This window comes from Tympanuchus pallidicinctus, unplaced genomic scaffold, assembly GCF_026119805.1.
Source record: "Tympanuchus pallidicinctus isolate F22 unplaced genomic scaffold, pur_lepc_1.0 scaffold22, whole genome shotgun sequence".
NCBI lineage: Eukaryota > Metazoa > Chordata > Aves > Galliformes > Phasianidae > Tympanuchus > Tympanuchus pallidicinctus.
In genome coordinates this window covers 32,873,765-32,894,044 of record NW_026294739.1, presented here as the reverse complement: position 1 = coordinate 32,894,044, position 20,280 = coordinate 32,873,765, and the positions used below count along the sequence as shown (strand labels likewise).

Genomic DNA, 20,280 nt, shown 5'->3' with positions numbered 1-20,280 from the left:
TGAGTTGATATGATCCAGGATCAAAGAACAGGCATATAAAGAGAGGCAAAGGCTGTGAAAACGAAGAATGAACACCATCCTTTTGAGGAAAGCTTGCTATGGCAGTTTGTTCAACACTTTGCTCGATGTATTTTACTCTGTTCTAACAAATTTACATTAGTAATTCAGGGATGGCTTGTAGCTTGAGTAGCATGTATGATACATTGCAGTTGTGATTTGCTGTTAGTAAATAATCCTGAATATGCATCTCATAGAATCATAGAATCACAAGGTTGGAAACGACCTATAAGATCATCCAGTCCAACTGTCTTCTGATGTGCTGTCTATGGGGTCTGAGTTGGGAACTTGTTTTCTGTGCAGTTCAGCATGGTGTGTTCCCCATTGCCACATTTGGAGCTCTGATGAAGAGCACACAGACCCACGTCCTGTTGAAGTTAGAGGCTATAGGCAGCTCTTTTACAGACCAAAGGAAACTCCAATACAAGCTAAGCACCCCAGTATGCCGAGACACCAAATTGATGGAGAATCCCCATTTTTATAACCTTTCCAAGCAAATTAATGTGTTGGGAGTGAATCTGAGACTCTTCTCCTCTGACCAAGCCGAGTAGTGGAAGTTTGCCTTGGCTGTGACTCATGTGCTTGCAGAGCACTGTATGTCACATACTCACTGCATGTGATACCCAGGACACCCACACTGCCCAGGCTGATGGCAGCCTTGAGGAGCAGCTGCCTTCTCTGTGACTGGCAGCACGCTGCTGCTCCATGCTCTCCCATCCTGCAAAGCAGGAGCAAGATGCCCCACAAGAGGAGCAGGCTGCCTGGCCTGTATTGCCCCATCACAAATGGGGAGAACAGGAAGCAGTGGTGACTCAGCCAGTGCTCCTTTCGCTCTGCTTTTGAGGCAGCACAGCCCCTTGCCTGGGGCGGGCTTCTCAGACTGCCTGGTACTTGGTGAAATGCACTACATCTGGTGCTGTTTGTTTCCTTTCTGTTTTTATCTAGTCCTTCTGGGCTTCCTGTTAGCACCTAACACCGGTCAGGACAGCACAGTGTTCACTGCATGCTACGAGTTGGCTGTGCAGAAAGCAGTAGGAGCTAGTGGGTACAGCAAAGGGCTGCAATGCAGCCAGCATGAGTTTTGGGGTGTCCTTCTTGCATTTCTGCATGTCTTTGCTCTCCTGTCCTTGCTCTCTCACCAAGTTGATGTCTGCAGGAAGAAGTGCTGGGGTAGTGAGGGACCTCATGTAGCCTTATGTAGTGCAATGGATCCTGCACTTCTGCCAGGAAGGGCTGTGGGAAGCAAGTGGTAAAGACAAGAAAGTAATCTTTAACATGTGGATTCTGGTTTTTCTTTTTTTATATCTCCCCTTTGATTACCTTTTACTCTCACTGATTTTATAACTTTCCCCATCCTCTGTTTACTTGAATATTTCCATCTTTTCTATGGCTTATGAGCTTCTGTTTTTATAGGGTGAGCTTGTTTGCCAGGCAGGTTTTCCTCAAACTCTCCCAGTGCCAATAATTAAGGGATTACTGTAATTACCTTGCTGGTGGAGATATGGAGTATTAACACTTAGGCTGAATGTGCCCACTTTGGTTTCTCTGCAGTGATTCTCTGTAGGCTTCGTGCTGAACTCTGCTCTAAATGAGTACAAGTGCAGCGTCATTAATGACAGCACTCTTACAATGGGGTGTTTCTGTGCTTAAAAAGTTTCTGTACCTTAATGCAACCTGATGCTAGCTACACATGCAAGTATTACAGGTACAATTTACTTTGTGGCATTAAAAAAAATATATAAAAGGAGATTCAGGCTGCACTCTGAAGCGTTTAATGAGCTGTGGGTCAGGTCCCTGGGGCTGACCAAGCTCTGCCAGCTGCAAGTCGGAACGTAATGCCTTCCTTTCACTGTCCTTTGTCTGGCACCAGCCTGAGTGCTTTGCTCCTCCCAGGTTGGAGAGTTCTCCTTGTTTACACTAGCCTTAAGGGTGCACAAGGAGTATCACTGATTCTTTGTGGTCCTTCACTCCACATGGCTGCAGCAGGGACAGCGTGGCATGCTGCTGATGGCCACAGCATTGTGGTGCAGGTGCAGGAGTGACTGCAGCCAAATGGTGCCAGTCTGCATCCAAGAGGATGCAGCACCAGCAGATGCACTGCTGTGAATGCTGAGCAGAGCCCTGCCTCAGACCAAAAACAGCTCTGCTGAAGCTGCTGCTCTATGGTTGAGAGCACCCAGCATGCCCTCCTTCCAGGCCGGTTCTTGAGGACTGATGTGCCTTCCCACATCTGGCTATTTCATGTTTGGCCTGAAATGGCCTTTCTCTGAATGGCAGCTTTTCTCTCACATGCGAGCTCCCGAGGTGATGATAACGTTATATTTTCCTGCAAACTGTGTCTGAGCAGCTGTGTCTTGTTTTCATTTGCTACAATTAAACTGGCGATGAAAACATTCAGGACCTGAATATCCTTCCACTGTGGTCCATACAAAGTTCTTACACTCATGGGAACAAAATCCAATCTTCAGTTTCCACTTCAGTTCATTATATTCAGTCTGCATTGTGCCCTACTCCCTTTCTAAACCAGTTATAAAAGCATTGGTGCTGTCAGAAAGACTGTGCATGAGCTGCACCAGGAAAGAACCCATGTCCTAAATAAGTGCTCCTCATTCAAGGTGACCAGCTTATACTCAGAAATAACTGGTGCTGTTTCTACAGCCTTTAGTTTTTGTTGGTCTCTTTGCCATAGAGGCAGCATGTTATGTATGCCATCTCTGCTTGCTTCCTGTTCCTGGCCAGCTGTGGATTGATGATAGCATCTTCAAGTTGTTGGACTTCCTCTTCTTGTCTTTAATCTCTTTTGGTTTCAAAATGGCCCCCACATTTACAGTTACCAACCACAGCAGTCAGATAGCAGCAGCTGGTGGCCAAGTAGACAACACAGTAAATTTTAAGAACAAACAAACAAAAAAAGATCTATTCTTTAGGTGGCATAAGAGGATTTAATGCTAAGGTTTGGTGATGCACAGAGTAATCTCTGAAATACTTGGCAGTTAATATCTTGCATGTGCTAATTCTTGACATTTTCAAGTTCGCATCAGCTGTACTAATAGGAGTAGTGACAACAAAACCATGTTCATGCTGCATAGTCTATAAATTCAAAATGTAGCAAATAGATGAGAAGAAAGTATACTTCTTGAATGCACTTGATTTGCTTGTAATCATCTCCTTCCTATGAGGTAACAAGTTTCTTGCCCTAAATCTCCAGACTACAGATCAGAAAAGCAACCCATTTTATTTAGTTAACACCTGTGCTCAAAGCTAGGCTAAACCAAGCCTAATGTAACCATCCAGTTCTTCAGAAGCAAAGCCACAGGTGATTTTACTTCCTCTTCCTTTCCTTCTTCATTACAGTCACAGGGCACAGAGCCTGAATGAGCTGCAGAGCAGATGTTTTGAAGAAAGCCCTGGCCAGAAGCCACTTTGTGTCTATTGTTGGTTGGTTTTGTTTTAAGATAGAGAGGGAAATGTACCTTATTATACATAGATGTTTCTTCCAAGATGTATGAAAAGTAAGAACAAGTTAGGAAATGCAGAATTTCTTCAGCCAGGTGCTGAGATCTCCGCAGCCGGGAGCACTGCCAATGCCTTGCATAGCTGCATCTTTCACATGTGTCAAGATCATGAAGATAAGAGGAATTGATCAGGGAGCCACTGCAGCAGTCATCCAATGAGACAGGCTGCTCAGAAACCTCATGACCTCATCACCTGAGAAAGACATTATGGATTTGGAATTTTATAAATGCAGCCAAGTGAATAAAGCAAGGAAATGTTTATGTAGTTTGGGATGATCAGGAGGCCTATGGAAATCATGGAGAAAGTCTTCCTTAGGAACAACATAGGTAAGAATGGAAGGGGCAGAGGTTGGATGGAGAGTTTTAATTTCAAACTAGCTGGATGGTTTTTCAGTTGTAAGCGTGGTTGGTAGAGATCCCAGGTGGGATTCAAAAGGATGTAATGGGGGGAAGCAGGCTGTAGTATCAAAGGTCAGGTCTCTGCTTCCCACGGCTGCTATAGTGTATCTGCACTTGAGACTGCTGTGCTTTTGCTGCTGTTACTGTTGAGGACTGACGTGTGAGAAAGTTGTACCCCAAATTGTCATCCTAGGTGTCTGAGGCCAGCTGTAAATTTGCAGGTAGCTGAACTTCTTGCAGGAGGATGCTGAGGAAGATAGGTATGTCTGGATTGATGAGAGAGGAAGAAATCATGAGTTTCTAGTGTTTGTAACTCCTGTTTATCTCTCAGAGACACTGCAAGCTTGAGAAAATCTTGGTGAGTGAAATCTTGAGCAGCTCAGACCTTGATTACAGATGGCAGAAGTAATGCTCTCTGCTGCCCTTGCTGGAGTGCACACCCTGTTGTCAGTATGCTGCAGTGAGAGGTAAGCAGCAACTCTGCAGTTGAGGGGGAAGATTAATTTCTAAATTGCAAATATGCACAGGGAACACAGTTATAATTCTCCGTGGTTGGCTTTGTAAACTAGAGCTGCAGTGGTGGTAGCAATCTTTGCTTCTGGGTCTGTGTACAAACTTTCTTCAGCCATTACCTGTTAGCGTGCCTTAAAGATGCTTCAAGTTGCTGCTTTCCTCTGTCCAGTCCCAGATTGCAAGCTGTTTTATTTAATTCTGTTTTATTGTAATAGTTTTATTTAAGGTTTTTATTATCTGCTCAGTTTTTCATTGTGAAGGAAGTGGTGTTTATCATTCAGGAATCATGACCACAGCCAGGAGATCTATATTCAGTTCATGATGTTTCCCCACACACTTTATCTTAGGCTTTAACCCTGCAGAGTCTGAATGCCTTGAGCTAAAGCCAGTTGGAGCTTGGTGTGATAAGTATCATGGGCCGAAGGAGGACAGCAAAGGGCTTATCTTCTTTAATCTGCTATCTCATCATATCTCTTGCTTCATTTACAAAATGAAGACTGTGTCATAAAAGATCCTTTATCAGCTTGGCTTAAGGGTTGTTCAAGATATTCTGGTCTCAATCATCTTCTGTTGAAACCTTCGTGCTTTCTGGGTTGGATCCAAACCCAATCAGGACAAATTCTCTCAGGCTCTGGAGAGAGCCTGGGAAAGATTATTCTGTGCAAGTCTAATGGCAAAGTTGTTCTTAGACTGCCTCAGAGCTATGCTGTATCTGGTCCTCCAGCCCCAGTGTGCTTGCAGCATAGCCAGGCTCCATTCTGACAACAGGAGATCCATCCTTTGCAACTTGCACCTGACTCCTCTTTTTTTGACTCCATGGGCCAGGATGTAGATTTCACATCCTACACCACATTTTGCAACAGTAGTTTCCTCGTCTGATACTGACTTCTGGCAAAATAGCTCCTGCATTCACTTCAGCTGTCCTTGCAGAGCTGCCCACCCAGCAGAGGGGGCTGCCACCAGGTCAGCACACAGGGTAGGCCCATACCATGCTCCCAAAGTGAGGCCAGAGGCTCTGGCGCAGTGCTCTGGCACCCACCTCCCTTACTGCAGTCCCTCTGCCCTTAGACCCTGTGCATCAGGACAGTGATCCAGGAGATGAGAGGCGGTGCCTGAGCTGCTATGCCTCACAGTGGCTGCAGGGAGACCAATGCGGTATCATTAGCACAAGTACGATGGCCTCTATCTCATCAGTCTAGCCATTAGTAAACAACCCGTGTGTTATACAGTCTTTTCATCTCCTGACTTTACAGAACCACTCAGCTGTTCAGGAAGCACTACAACTGCTAGCCAGGAGTGGCCAGATACTGCCTTTGAGCACGTTTGGGTTTTGTTGTGCAAAGGGCTACTTCCTTCCCACTCACACCCTCAAACTCACAATAGGGAGAAGCCAACCAAGGGGGAAGGAGACAGAGCTCTGCCTCATCTCATTGGGCTGATACAAGCACTCCCTCTGCCCTCACCTGATCTCTGTGACCTGCTGATGCAGAAACAAATTGTCATTGGCAACAAACCGTGCTGGCCTGAGAGCCACAGATTAACTTCTGAGAAAGCCTGACGTAACTTATTACAGAGTCTAGAGGGAAGACACCCCCCCACACGCCTCCTCCCTCCCCTTGAATCAAGGATTTCAGTTTTTACGTAGTAGGTGGTAGCAGTGAACATGATACATGTGCTTCAAAAGGCACATTTATATGTGAGCCAGGTCTCGTCTCCAGGCTGCCTCTTTCTTATTTCCCTTTTGGGACTGTGTATATGAATATCAGAGATGCTGAACCAATGGGAGCTGTAAAACCTCAGCTTGTTTTTCAGCTCGTGTGTATTTTGGTTGCCACTGAATATTGCGTCAGAAAATGATTTAATGGTGGGGAAAGAAAGAATACCCCTTCTGTGATATGAATAGTATATTACCAAGAGTATATATTCCCAAATTTGCTACCTTTGTTTAAGCTAAGCAATGCTCTCTTATGTTATCAAAGCCTGAATACTGATTTTTGCCAAACTGATTTAAGTCCAACATTTCCCACTGGCTTTGAGAAAGGCAATCTGGATTCATCTCATTGATTGAGAGTTTCAAAGCAATCATGGCTTCACACTTCCAAGCCATTACATTTAATCTCATCAATATGAACTGAATATGCACGTGGTGTAGGAACAGTAACAAATGGGAGAAGACTTCCCTGAAAGCCCAGCAAGACCTGCCCTTATCAACTCAGGGCATATAAATCACTTTCTTTTCCAGCTCATTTAACCTTGGCCAGTGTCTTTATGCCTTGGTTTGCTTTGTTTCCAAAAACACGTCCGGTTCTCTCTTGATGCATGGCTAAGGATCTCTTCTATCGCTGACTCTATCAACTGGGTAGTATCCCAGCCCCAGATAATTGTGTAATTCTGTCTCAGTTTAAACATATTATTCCCTATTTGCTTTCAAATGAGTTATTTCAGAAACTGCACTGGCGCACTGAGGTCCCTTTGGCTTTTTGGTTTCTGCACGCTTCCTAAGTACTTCCTAATACTTCCTAAGTACTAAGTAACTTTTCACTAATTTTTGTATCTCCCTTCTGCTTCCTGCCATCAGTGGTGGAGCTGCAGTTTGAGTCTGCCTGACAGGCATGCAAGAGGGAAGGAGAGTTGCTTTTTAATATGAAAACCCAAAAGTTCATTGTGAGTGGTGCCAGTGCAGAGGGGCTGAGGAGGTGCCTCATGCTATGGGACAGGGGCACTTGTGGATTCCTTTAAGTCATGCCTTTGCTGTGCTCTTCAGTGGCAGCTGACAGCTCCAAGATGGAGCTCAGGAGCATCTGAAATACACTTTAGGGGAACAGCAGCAGAGTGTGCAACTGTAGCAAAGGGGCTGAGACCAAAAGGGATTTTGAGACTGGTGGCATAAGCTCATTGCAACAACAGTTGATCTGAGTGAGATGAGACAGGCTGGTCCAGGAATATTTCAATGTAAAGGCATGAATAGACCAATTACCATTAAACCACATTCTTGAAAATTAAATCAGAACACTCTATATAGTGACATTACTTCCAAAAGGAGATCACTTCTGTCGTGCTGAGTCTCAGATTTGTGTTGAATGGTACACAGAGCTGTTGTGTCACCCCCTCATGTGCAAGGGGGGATAGCAGAGCACATGTACGTTCTTCCTGGTGCTTATTCCTGTGTGCCAAGTGTGAGAAGATGCACCAAGTAGTACTAATGTGTTTTAAATGGAGCCCAGTGTACCTTAGGTGATCAGCGCACATGTTCCAGCACAGTGGGCTGTACAAAATAGATGGCACCATGTAGAGTGCAATTATGTAGATTTTCCATAATGTATTGCTGTTCCAGATGACACTGTATAAATCACTGGGGTTTTTTTCTGCAGTAATGTCCATTTTTTGTCATGACTGCCAGCTTGCCAGACTGTTCTGTCATCTGCTCAAAGCTTGTTAGGGCTTTGGAGCACTGTGCAGGAAAATCTCTTGGTGAGACGTGTGTTGTGAATTACAGCCTTGACAACTATGAGAGGGTGCATGCTGAGGTATAGCATTAATATTCATATGGGAACAGATGTCTTGGCTATTAGCCAGGACACAACCTCGTTGTGTTAGATGTTCCAGAAAAAACTGTGGCCCCTGCCTCTAAGAAATCACAGTCTCTATATTGCAAGTAAGGAAGATCTGCTGGTTTTACTCTCAGATAGAAAAGCAGCAGTCTCTCTGTCCACGTTGTTGACAATCCAACAGAAAGCATAGGGAGCAGAAACTTGACTCATTGGCATGAGTGCAAGAGCTGTTCTTTGAACCCACTGCACTCATGGGAACAGTTTTCTTGGAGAGGTGATTCATCTCTGGGGAAGTCCAGGATGAAGTTTGGACACTGCCTTCTCAAAAGGGACAGCTGCGATCTCTTACATGGGCTCCTCCCTGATTGTCGTAGCACTAAGGATGACTTGCTGCTTCTGGGAATGAGCTACGTGGTGCAGATCTTGTGGACATGCCTCCGTGCTGTCAGTGCTGAGTTACTAAAACTGGGCCCCTTAGATGGAGGTCTTTCTCCGGTGAAGGCTTGCAGACAGTTTAATGAGTCTTTCTCAGGAGACAAAAAAATACTGCATGGGAATTTCCAGAAAGAGCTAAGGTTTTTGTCTTTTGCACATTTTTCCAGAAATCAGGTCTACATTTGATCCACATAGTCCAAGAGTGCATGGCCCAACCTTGGTTACACAAGGTGATAGCACCTTTTGGTGCTGTTTTTTAATAGATTAATTACTTCTCATATACAAGGCTGATACAAATGACCAATTTTGAGGGGGAAATTACAGTAATCCACTCTAAGATTTTGGAGCAACCACTGGAAAACTTGTCACCAGCCCTGGACAGAGAACTGCAAAAAGATGAGTCAGGAAGAAAAAGTGCAGGTAGGGAGACAGAGGACAGTATGTGAATCCTGGGACCAAAAGGTTCTGCAGCAGATTGTAGCGTGGAAGAGTCAACTTTCCAGTGATGGACAGGCCCTGCAGGTTAGTTGAACTTTAGACATCTTTGGCTAATGTGGTAAAGTTTGAGGGACGGAAAGAGGGGAGAACATAAGGCAAAGAGTGGAAAATTTAGATGGATGGTGTAGACAGGCAAATGTCCAGCTATCGGAAGGACAAATAATAAGAGATCAGAAAGAATACATCTTGAAAGAGCACAGAGATTTGGGGAAACACAAAGACTTCTGAACGATGCGACTCAGAGCAGTTTACAGAGCTCTAAGCACACAAAACCCATCCTTGGCTGCAGAAATTCCTAATCTGGAGATGGCTGGGGGCTGGAGAATACTCAGGGGAAAAGCTGTATGTGCTTACCCTGTGTTCATACTTCTCCCCAGGCATTTTGCTTTTGCCACTATTGGAGACAGGAGATAGATGGACCTTTGGCCTAGCTCAGTGTGGTGACTGTCATGTTCTTGTGCCCCTCGTGTTGTGAAAGAGTTGGAGTCCTTGTGGTGAGTCGTTCGTTAGCAGAAGCTGTAGGACAAACTGCGCTTAGTACAGCATGTTGCTGAGTCAGGAACAGGAGGGACCTTGCTGGCATTCCTCAATGCTTTGTGCATTACATACTGAATATCTCATGAGGAGAACACTCTGTGTATCCCCAAAACACCTGGGCTCTTCACCAAGATGTCTGTACAGAGGTTCAGCAGGTCGCTGCCTGCCCAGGCTTCTGTAGGATGGCAGCACAGCTCTCCATCTCACAGCTGCTGTTGCTGTTTGAGCTGAGCAACTGGGCTGCGTGGCTGCCTAGGGACTTCTCCTGGGGCACTGCCCTCACCCCTGGCCCACTGCAACCCTGGAACCTCCTCACTTTGGGCTGTCAGCCACAGCGTTCTTGTGAGACTGCTCTTGTCTCTGGGGGCAGGGAGACCTTGGTGGAGCTGTTGTTCCTCTCCCTTGGCTCGCATCTCGGTGGCTGGCGACATCTTGCTGAGCCCCTGCTCCAGCCGTTCTGGCTGCCTCGCTCCTCCCTGCTTCCTTGGGCTTGGTCTTCATGACTCTCTTGAGGCTGTAATTATCTCCCATGAGTAGTGCCGGAGCTATCCTGTTTTGTCTATCAGGAGGGATCTCAATTTTTCCAAGAATACTCTGGCACTTTTAAAAAATAATTGTCTCCTGAGGAGGTAACAATACTGCTCACCTCCTTTCTGCTTTTCCTCAGAGAAAGGCTCTGTTTCCATCTGTTAACAAGTAGGAATAAGGGGAATCTGTGTCCAGAGCAATTGAGAGGGCAAGGAGGGCAGAGCAGCATTTGTACACATATACAGTAATTTCTGCTTGGTGTGTGTATACATGTGCACGTGAGTGACATTTATCAACAGAACATTTTTTCTAAGGTCAATACTTTTCTCTGCTTGGGAGAAACAAGCCTTGCCAATAGCTGGATTCAATTCATAAGAAACTAGGTGGAAATAATGATGAGGAAATGAGAAAAATAAGCTTTTGGTGAAATAATTAATGACTGGTTGTGACACAATCTCACAGCAGCAATCCAAGGCTCAGGGAGATCAGAGGAGCCCATCCGCTGCCAGACAATGCTTACCATGCAAAGCCAAGTAGCCTCCTGTTTGCAATTTAAAATCATAACCATATACATGGACTGCAGTTGGTGGCGGCTTGTTTGTTTTAAGTTCTCCTAACAAAGTAACAGCACTCTCTTCGTCTCATCTGTAGGAGGGGAGACCAGTGGGTTCCAAGCAGCTTGTAGCGTGTAAGACAGGTCCATCTCCAAGCAGCTAAAGCCAGGAGATGAATGTTTCAACATGTGTGAATTATTCTATTGCCACCAAACTGAACAGAGCTCAGCCGCTCACGGATCTGGTCCAAAAAACTGAAACCAGTGATACTCAGCTCTGGATGCCTGCAGAAGGGTGGGATTTTGACTGTAAAAGGTGCAAAGGAAAGGCAAAACCATTTCTCAACAGGCTTGCATGTGATTTAATGGAGTCCTCACCCCCTTAGCAATATCTGTTTATGGACCCACAAGTGGATTAAGTAGAAAAATACCTGGCCTAAAATTAATAGTTCTCGGAAAGCCAAGAGCTGTCACATGGAGCGGTGGATGAGATGGTGGGGGTGGGTTGGCTTGGTTCAGGAGTCATCTTTAAAGTAAATCCTCCTGTTGTCCTTCTCCCCCAGTTCTGCTGCACAGTAATGTGGTCTATGCTGAGCAAACTGGATTGCTCTGCCTGAAACCAGGTGCTCCAAACAGGCTCTGACTGCCAGTGGGTGGCTTCAGTGCACACAGCCAGGTACAGCTGGTCTGACACCCCCAAAATAACAATGATGTGAATACAGGGATTCTCACACCATGCATTTCATATCGTTCTGCTCTGCACAGCATTACTGCCAGGGCTAGCAGAGCTGTGCCACCATCCTTTGCTCTGCTCCTAGGAGGAGGTGAGCAGTTGGCTGGGCACAGAGCTTCCCTGCCTGGACTGCTCGGCACTGCTGCTGTCCCGAGCAGATGGGGTGAGAGGCAGGAGGGGAGGCAGCCCACTCCTGATCGCTTCCAGAGGTCCTGTTTTCAGCTTGGTCGAGGCACTGCTGAGTCATTTTCATGCAGAATGAGTTATGGCTGTGTTTAAAACCTCTCTATTATCCTTCAGTAATCTGGAGCTCAATCTTGCGTTCTAATGCTGTCCTTCTAAAGTGCAGATTTATATGTAAAACACTTTGCACTTCGGTTTCCTCCTAAATAATAACTAACGTTTTTCTTCTGAAGGCTTTATAACATTAGCTAACTAGTCCTGACAACACCCTGGTTTTCCACATGCACAGCAGAAATCTTGGATGAGCTTCTTAAGGCTGGTGTTTTCAATTCTCATGGTTTTATTGTGAGTCTGGGGTGGGCTTTTTCTTCAAGTCTCAGCTCCTGGAAGCACATGATCACATGACTAGCTCACTTTTTTTTTTTTTTTTTTAAACAATAAATTTCTAACTCTTCAGTTGCAGGGAAAAGCCTGAAAATGTTATCCAAAAGCACTGCAAGGCTCAGAAACCAGCTGCCAAATGATGAGAAGCCAAACTGGATTGCCATTTTTGAATCTCTGAAGTTTTAAGGCAATCTGGGTCTTTGCTCATGTTTTCAGAGAACAGAGGAGCTTGGCATTAAATAAAGTTTCTCTTTACAAAGAGGCGAAGGAAAATAAGAACTTCAGGGATGCTAATATTCTCTGTTGGCCATCTCCTCCATTTGCTTTCTGATTCTTATCCTGCATCTGCTTAGCTTTCCACATGGTGACCTGTCACGTTCCTCACAGTGGTGAAGAAAGTGGTAGTGGTAAAGAAAAGCACACACATAAATCTTTGCTGGACTGGAGCAAGTTTAAATCAAATCAAATTTTCATGAACAAATAAGATCAAGGTTTTAAACTCTTCCATCTGTGACTGTGCACTCATAGGGTGCAACGTGCCCTGGGCCTGGGCAGGCAGTTTGTGACACTCGGTGCTACTGTAACACAGCAACCATTGCTGCTGCAGCTACTACCAATAAAACAGATCTGTTAATGTTGTGATTGTGATCATCTGCTTAGAAAGGTGCATTAAAGCTTCTGGTAGGTTCTTCTTGCACTGCGGTGCTGCAAACCAGCCATTTCCACATTGTAAAAGGAACTGGATGGCAGAAAGTGATAAACATTACTGATTTTGTGTTTCTTTTACTTCCTTATTGCTTCTGCAGTGACCCATTTAACTTCTGCCATTATTTCCCACTGACGGTGTGCTGTGTCAGCCTGCAGCTGGCTGCCTGTGGGACTGCATTCAGGTTTTTCTCACTGCATTCTCAGTCCTATATAATCCTTGCTGCTGTAAAAGTGCTGCTGCTTTTTCATGTATACATTTTGTGTGAGGGGAATCCAGTACTATTTTAATTACTCTCTGTGTGTTTATCCTTTAGCTATGAGAAAATCTCTGCTAGATTTTAAAGTCCAGAACTTCCCCGAAGGAAATATTTCCCAGCTTGCTAGATCTTAGTGATACAAGATCGTTGTGATATTAATTATAAAGCATGCTTTTCTTCATTTTCTTCTGTGGCATCTAGACAAATATTTCTGTGGCTCCCTGCACAAATCCCTTGTCCCTCCAAGCTGGAGAGCTGCCTCTCTCTCACTTCTGCTCAGGCTTACAATATCTTCTTCTCCTTTCTAGTGTTTCGGCCATAATTGCTGCTTTTTAAACCATTCAGCCTCTTTGCTCCCATGTTTACATACTGAATTGAAAAAAAAAAAAAAAAGTATTTGAGGTGGAATCACAAGCAGCAGTGGTTTCTGCCTTGTGGTGTGCATTAATACGTTACCGCACCTTCCCATGCCGCCCTGCCAGCAGCAGCCACAGAGGAGCGCTTGGTGCTGGCCGCATGGAGCTCTGCCATGTTGTAAGAGCTGATGGGAGGGCCAATTGTTTGTTTCAAGTGTTGACCACAAACTCACTTAGACAGGTTTTGTCTAGGAATCTAGTGATTCCTGTATTACAGTCTTCCTGGGACCAATTCTCTGCCCGCTTCCCTTAGAATAAATCTGCGCAATGGTGTTAATTTTGCAAATCTTTATTTTTGTTTCAGTTTGGCATGTTCGAAGGCAGATGACCCTGGTTTACATTTGTTCGTGTCAAAGGCACTGCATGCTACAGACAGAGCAGACCGAAACCAACAGAGTGCTTCACAGATAGTGATGGAGGGCGAAAATGCAAAAGAACAACTGCAGCATCTAAAGGGAAGTTTTCCAAGCACGGGAGAAGGGGCATACTGGAAAGAGAAGAGCCTTCGTGAGTAAAAGTTAATGATTCTAAAATGGATGTACTTTACTGAGGAAAGCAACTAAGACTTTAAGTAATGAATTTGCTGGTGAATTACTATCAGATATGTGAGAACTGCTGCATGGACATACTTGGCAGGGAGCTGACTACCTGATGAACCCTTTCCTCTCCACTTCCAAGTGAAACATGGTTTCCCCTTCCAGAAGGGCAAGAGCTGAGCTGAGCAGTGGCAGCAGTACAGGTACCCGGGGTGTGATGGGGCAGTGCCACGGCAAAGCTGGGCTCTGAGCATGAAGCATGCTGCCACAGTTCTTGGGCAATACAATCAAGGAGGGAGTATATTAATATTGGGATCATTTAACATTGAAATTAAGTATCTAATCAGATGGGCACATTTTTCACGCACTTTCCAGAATGGAAGGAAAGATGGGGTACTACGTCAAAAGGCTGTGGTTACATCACAGGGGCCCATAACAAATTTATGAACTTCTGTGTGTCATGATGAATTTATCTGCATCAGATGACTGCTCATTTTGTATGAGCATGTCATATGTTCAGTGCGTATGGTCAGTAAAGGATATGCAGGAGTTTGAAAGATAAGTGGATGGAAATGTTATTCTCCGAATCCAAACAAGTCTTTCTAGAAGAAAATTTGGAAGGGAAGTGTAAGCTGAAGACAAGTCTACTTGAATTCTGGCAGTCTGTTAGATCTTAATTGCCTATATAAAATGGGAGATAGAGGCACTTCTGCATCTCAGCAAGGTTTCTAAAGAGAACTGCATTAAAAGATGCATGGGCAGCTCAGCAGAGGAGGTGGTTTGTATACAGAAGGTGATCAGACAGCTCAACAGGATGCAATGGCAGAAAATATCTTGCTGAAGTGAGGCATGGGAAAGGGACAGCTATAATACCAACCCAACTAGTAGGGCTTCTCTGTGGCCTTCCTTGATAGATTTACCATGCCGTTCTGGTTTGTTCTCCCTTTTGTAGCTAGCTCTTCAGATGGTGCATCCTGTTGTGCGTGATTTAACACACACATTACAATAAAGCAACTCAAGGTGGATTGAAAGATTTATGTTGCTGATACTGCAACAAATATGTCAAGTTCCAAATGGTCTCTCAATGACTTCCTGTGTTATGCTGAGATAGTTGGTTGGAGGCACCTTGGTGAAAGACAAGGCCAGCCTGCAGTCATATCTAGGCATGAGTCTGATCTGCCTTTCATGCACTTTTATATTTATTGCAGAGACAATGTGTTTCACTCACAGCTTTGCTCCTCTGACAACTATTCATGCAATTTAAATAAGCTGCACTCCAATGTTTGGACATTGCCCTGCTTTCTACTTGTTTGTTTAGTGAAACTGCCGTGTAACTGCCCCAGCAGAGTCCAGAGTTATAAACAAACTTTGACTGCAAATGTGTGTTTAGTTCGGATTTCACCTTGACGCAGAGCCTTTGTTTTCTGGAGGAGCAGAGACACTCTCCAGAGCACATCAGCCCAGCGCTGAGCACACACCAAGAACAGCAAGCACAAACTCCCTTGCAGTAAAACATGGCTAGAGAAAGGCAGCAAACACAAACATGGCATGCAGGGTTTGTTTTTACTAGAGTGCATGATTAACTTCACTGTGTTAATTCATATAGGTATTAAACTTCTTCATACTTTCGTGATAAAGCTGCTGTGAACAGCCTAAAATCTCGTTTATGTCATTCTAAATCTGAAGTAACTGTCCTGATAATAGCATTTGGAGTAGATCTCCATCAAAGTCTCTAATAATTAATTTGTCCTAATGTGGGTTTTTGATTTTTCCATGTGCAGGTGCAAATCTGAATGTTTGTAATATCTGATTTTTTTTTTTTTAGTTTTATTTTGGGGCAGCAGTGTTTGCTGAGGCTATAAATATTTAAATCCATTAGTTATCCTAGAACATAACCCTGTTCTATTAAATATTTTAATCTGAATACACAGCATCTACCTTGAAAATGTAATATAAAGCTGTTCAAGACAGTCCAACAAAGGTAGGACAAAAACATAATTATGAGGTCCGTTCTGTGATCTATGTGACAGCTGTGACTGAATGACTAATAGCACCAGGAAACAGCCACCATCAATTCTGCAAAGTTAGCAGTGTCTTTCAAAAATAGGTTTTTCAGGAATGTGCAGGCTTCTCGTGTAGTGACTTGGGGAAGTTCTCAGTGGTACCACTACCTACTTGGAAAAATAGGCAGATCCTGAAAATGGTATGTTTGCACCACTGAATTCATTCAGAGACTTTTTTTCCTAAAGGGATTCCCTGCAGGGGAGCTATTATACATGTTCTAGCCTGAAACTTGAGCTGGCCAGAGAATGGAAATTGTGTTTCACAGACAATTTTGAGATTTTGAAATTTGTTTTCATTCCAATTCAGAACAAAACCTCAAAATGTTGAAATTCTCCACAAAGGAAAATTCCACAAAAATAAATAGTTTTGGCTTATTTGGATTATTACAACTTTTAAAAATGCATATATTATGTAAAATCAAAAATCTAAATGCTTTATTCCAAAAATTGTTGGCGTATCTTCCTCCAAACGCTCTGGGTAACAGTAATAATTCCTCAAAGCGTTGTGATTCTGACAGAAATACAATTTTGAAGGAAAGATGCTCCATTAATTTCCTGTCTGAAGCCCATTAGACTTCCTATTGCCGTGGTATCCAGACGTCTTGCACTACAAGTATGAAGCAAAAGCTCTGCAAATATTCTAGCTCCAGAACCATGATCTACAGTATGCCGCATGTGGGCTTCTCGTTACATGTTTGTGCTGTGGTAAGGACCAGAAAGTCCCCACTTATGAGAGAGAAGAGAGAAGAACTCAGTTTCTGTGGAGAGCTCTGAAGCCATGGGACAGTTGACATGAAGCTGCTCTTGATGCCACCAGGCCCCTGGCACTAGAAGTCTTCTCCCTGGCAGCAGAGCAAAGAAACCAGCTGCTCAGTGGCATCAGCACTGGCTCTTTCCATTGAATGGAAATGACCCACATGAGGAATTGAGCTCCTTGTCAGTCCCTACCGGGGCAAAGTCCATGGTGAAGAGATTCTAGGATTCTTTAACAAATACCAGTGTCAATAGCCTCTATCCCAGAGCTCAGAGGAAGCACTAGTGATGTGCTTTCAATGTCTGTGCTGAATTTTGGAACGTTTTTATTGTTCCAGTGTTATCTGAAGAGAACTGTGTTTCAGTTTTCATCCATGCCCAAGTAGAAGCTATTTCTTGCATTTTCATTCTATGCTGTTTTTCTTTGTGATTTCTTTTGGCTTTGATGAGTTAATTGGTAACTGCAGGCTTGGTGCTGTGAGGTGCTGGACATGCAAGCATGTGAAAAAAGTGCTTCTTTCTGGGGGTGATCTCAGGGAGTCTGTCTCTTACCCTGCTCAGGGAAACAAAGTTGTGAGCACATTCCTAGGGATAACAGATGTGATACTTGCTATCCCACCTTGATTACCTGTATCTTGCCTCATCTTGCTGTTTTTCAATTGGTCAGGGAGCCCCACAACCCATGTGCTGACCCAGATTTGGGTCAGGCATCCAGCCTGCCTTATGGAACCCATGCCAAGTAATTATTTATGGTTATTCCTTTAGAGCCTTATGTCTGGCAGGGTAAATTGTCAGTACACATCCAGAATCCTTGTCTATGTTAATAATGCAGATCAATAGGCCTTTTCCACCATGAGTGACAGGAAGATGTGTCTCCAGCTGAAGATTTCCCAAGGAAGAGTTTCAGATAATATGATAAATAATGGCCGGAGTATGATATGTCAGCATGGCAGCCAGGGATTGAGGAGCCATGAGGACCAAACCGCATTCAGTGCAGAGGCGGTGAAGGCAAATGCCCACCCGTACTGTCTCCTATCCCTCCTTAGGGGCACAGAATAAGGGAAAGGGACTAAAAGGCTTTGTGAATGCTCTTGCCTCTTTGCTTCTGAGAATCAAAACATACTTGGTGTGTGTCACAAGCAATGACAGTGGTAGGCGATGAGGTTATTGGATGGCAAACCTGGTAATGCAGGTCTAGTGAGATTTTTGCCCTGTGTGCTGCACTGAGGAGGGACAGTGTTTGGGTCCCTGTTGTAGGTACACAAAGCCAGAATGTTGTCTACAAGTGGCACATTTGGGCTCAGTATAATTCTAGAATATGTTTTTCTCTTTGGGATATTTCTGAACTGCAGTCAGCATGCTCCCCACTAGAAAGTGACATGTAGGAGCCACCCTCTGTTGTTGAAAAGTTGATATAATGTGTGTACAATATTATGGTCACCAAAATATGTCTAAACCTAATTGGTTGCATGTGGGATAGATTGCTCTAATATAAAGAACTGAATGCACTGAAGACCTGCCAGAGGTTGCACAAAAAAAATCAAAGAAAATCAGATGTAAGGCCAAATGTAGCTTTAGCAACTGCTGTTGTAGCACTTCAGTGGAAGGGCTCCCCCAGTGCAGAACTGTAGCTGGGATCTATCAGTGGAGCATGGAGATGGGCTTTGGCAGGGCCTGCACTCATAGCCATGTCTATCCTCTGGTGGCAACATGGTGGTCTGGGCAGCTGCATGGTTTCGTTTTCCGACAGAGCCAACAATTCAGTGCAAGAGCTCAAAATGTTTCAGTTCTTTGGGAACTAAAAATTTCTCTTGAGAAATTAATGTATTTCATGTCTTAAGCCATTGTCAGAAACTCTACAAAAGTATCCAGAAAAAGGCACCAACCTTCCTGGTAATGCTGCAGCCCTTCAGCTTCAACAAGGACTAACCACTGCAGAGTTTGTACCATCACTTTGTGCCCTATTCCACAGCTCCAGTTTCCTCCACAGCAGGAATTCACCGTATTACCAAAAGGAGCCATTGCAGCGCTTGTTCCAACCTAGCCCCCTGGTGATGAGCCCTCACAGCCTTGCACGGACTCTCACTTACTCCTACAGCCTGCTAAGCTCTAATTGCATGTCACGGTCCCACTGTCCTGCTCCATCAGGTACAGCCCTGTTTAGGGAGCAGACCCAGAGGCTTTCTCTTAGAATATTTCATTAATGTGAGACATATTTCTAGGGCAAATAAATGCCATGAACTTATTTTTCTATCAGTTAGTTGTGTCATCTGACCCTGTATCATTTCAAGCATGAAAAACAGCTCTGATGGTCAGTGTTGAGAAGCAGTGAGTGTTGCTGAAGATGGAGCAAGGACAGCTTCAGTGAAGAACTGCCATGGAGTGAGAGAAAAGCTTCATCCCAAGCTGAGGGCAGTGCCAAGAGAAACTGCCCAGCTGTGTTACCTGGCCAAGGATTGATACAGCACCAGGAAGCACTTCTGAGGCTCAACCTATTCCATGCAATAAGAAGATGGAACTCATTAAACAACACAGGATGTTGCCATTGGGCACACAGAAGGCAAAGGATCAACTTCCACACTTGGACTTGGCCTCCATTTAAATTCTTCCAGAGAAAGCTATGCTGGTCCATAGCTATTAAAGCTAAAGAAAGGCAGTACAGCTCTAAGCAGTGTAGTTATACTGGCAAGGAGCCATGTGTAAACAATCAAATCTCCTTCCTTCTGTTGTGCACCCACCAGCAGAGCAGTGATTGTCATTCAGGAGCACCCCCCAATTTGGTACCTTCAGGCTCACTGAAGTGTCCCCAGCTGGGGCAAGCAGAGAAGGACTGCACTGGGAAGCTGGAGCAACATAGGGTGCTTTGAGGAGCCTGCCTGTGTCCCTGCCTTGCCAGCAGGCACCATAAGGGCTGGCAGAAAGCAAGTGCAAGGAACAAAGGCAGAACTTTGCAAAACATCAGGTTTGATCTGCAACTGATTCCCAATAGCTTTCAATGGCACCTGTGTGAAGGGCTCTGGCCCTGGATGGTGTAGGGCTGGTCTTCCCTCATGGGATCCAGATGAATGAGCTTCTCTTATTACATGTACAAGGAACTCTTGAGATATGCCTAAACACAAGCCCTGTAATTATGGTGCATGTGTTAGCAAATTAGTCCAAACTGAGCCAAAGGCCTTACCAAGGTATTGGGTGACGCTGTGCTACATGCTTGCTGGCTGAAACTGCCCCATTGGAGAGGACATGAGGGCAGCTGTCTGTCCATGTAGCTTTTATCCCTGCCCATAGCCTAAGGGGATAACGTGCTGATGGACTGGGGGCCCTTGGCCACACCACTAGCTGAATTTGTGAGCATATTTAAAGCCTTTTATTTTCTCAAACAGCAGTGTGTTCATACACCTGTACAACAGCTTTGTCCCTTGGCACTCACTAGCCTGCAGCAACTCACTGAGAGCCGCTGGGCTTCTGGCAGACACAGGGCCTGGTGCTGGCACTCCAAAAATTCCTCTTCAGTTTGTTTTTGTTGTCTTTGCAGAGTGAGCCACCTAAAAGTCACCTTCTGAAGGGCTCTGTGTTAAAACCCACCAAACACTGCATGGCTGAGCGGTGACTCAGAGCGGTGCTTCACCCCCATGAGGACAGCGGAGCTTTGACCCATGCCTGG

General features: G+C 44.7%; 1 long non-coding RNA gene across 2 annotated transcripts in view; it reads left to right on the top strand.

The window, feature by feature from the left end:
* LOC128082025 (uncharacterized) overlaps positions 1-20,280 on the top strand; it is a 99,079-nt gene that overhangs the window by 68,237 nt on the left and 10,562 nt on the right. For both annotated transcript variants that reach the window (XR_008207513.1, XR_008207512.1), the window contains one exon: positions 13,572-13,774. This is a non-coding gene — a long non-coding RNA (uncharacterized LOC128082025). The remainder of the gene's footprint in view (positions 1-13,571; positions 13,775-20,280) is intronic.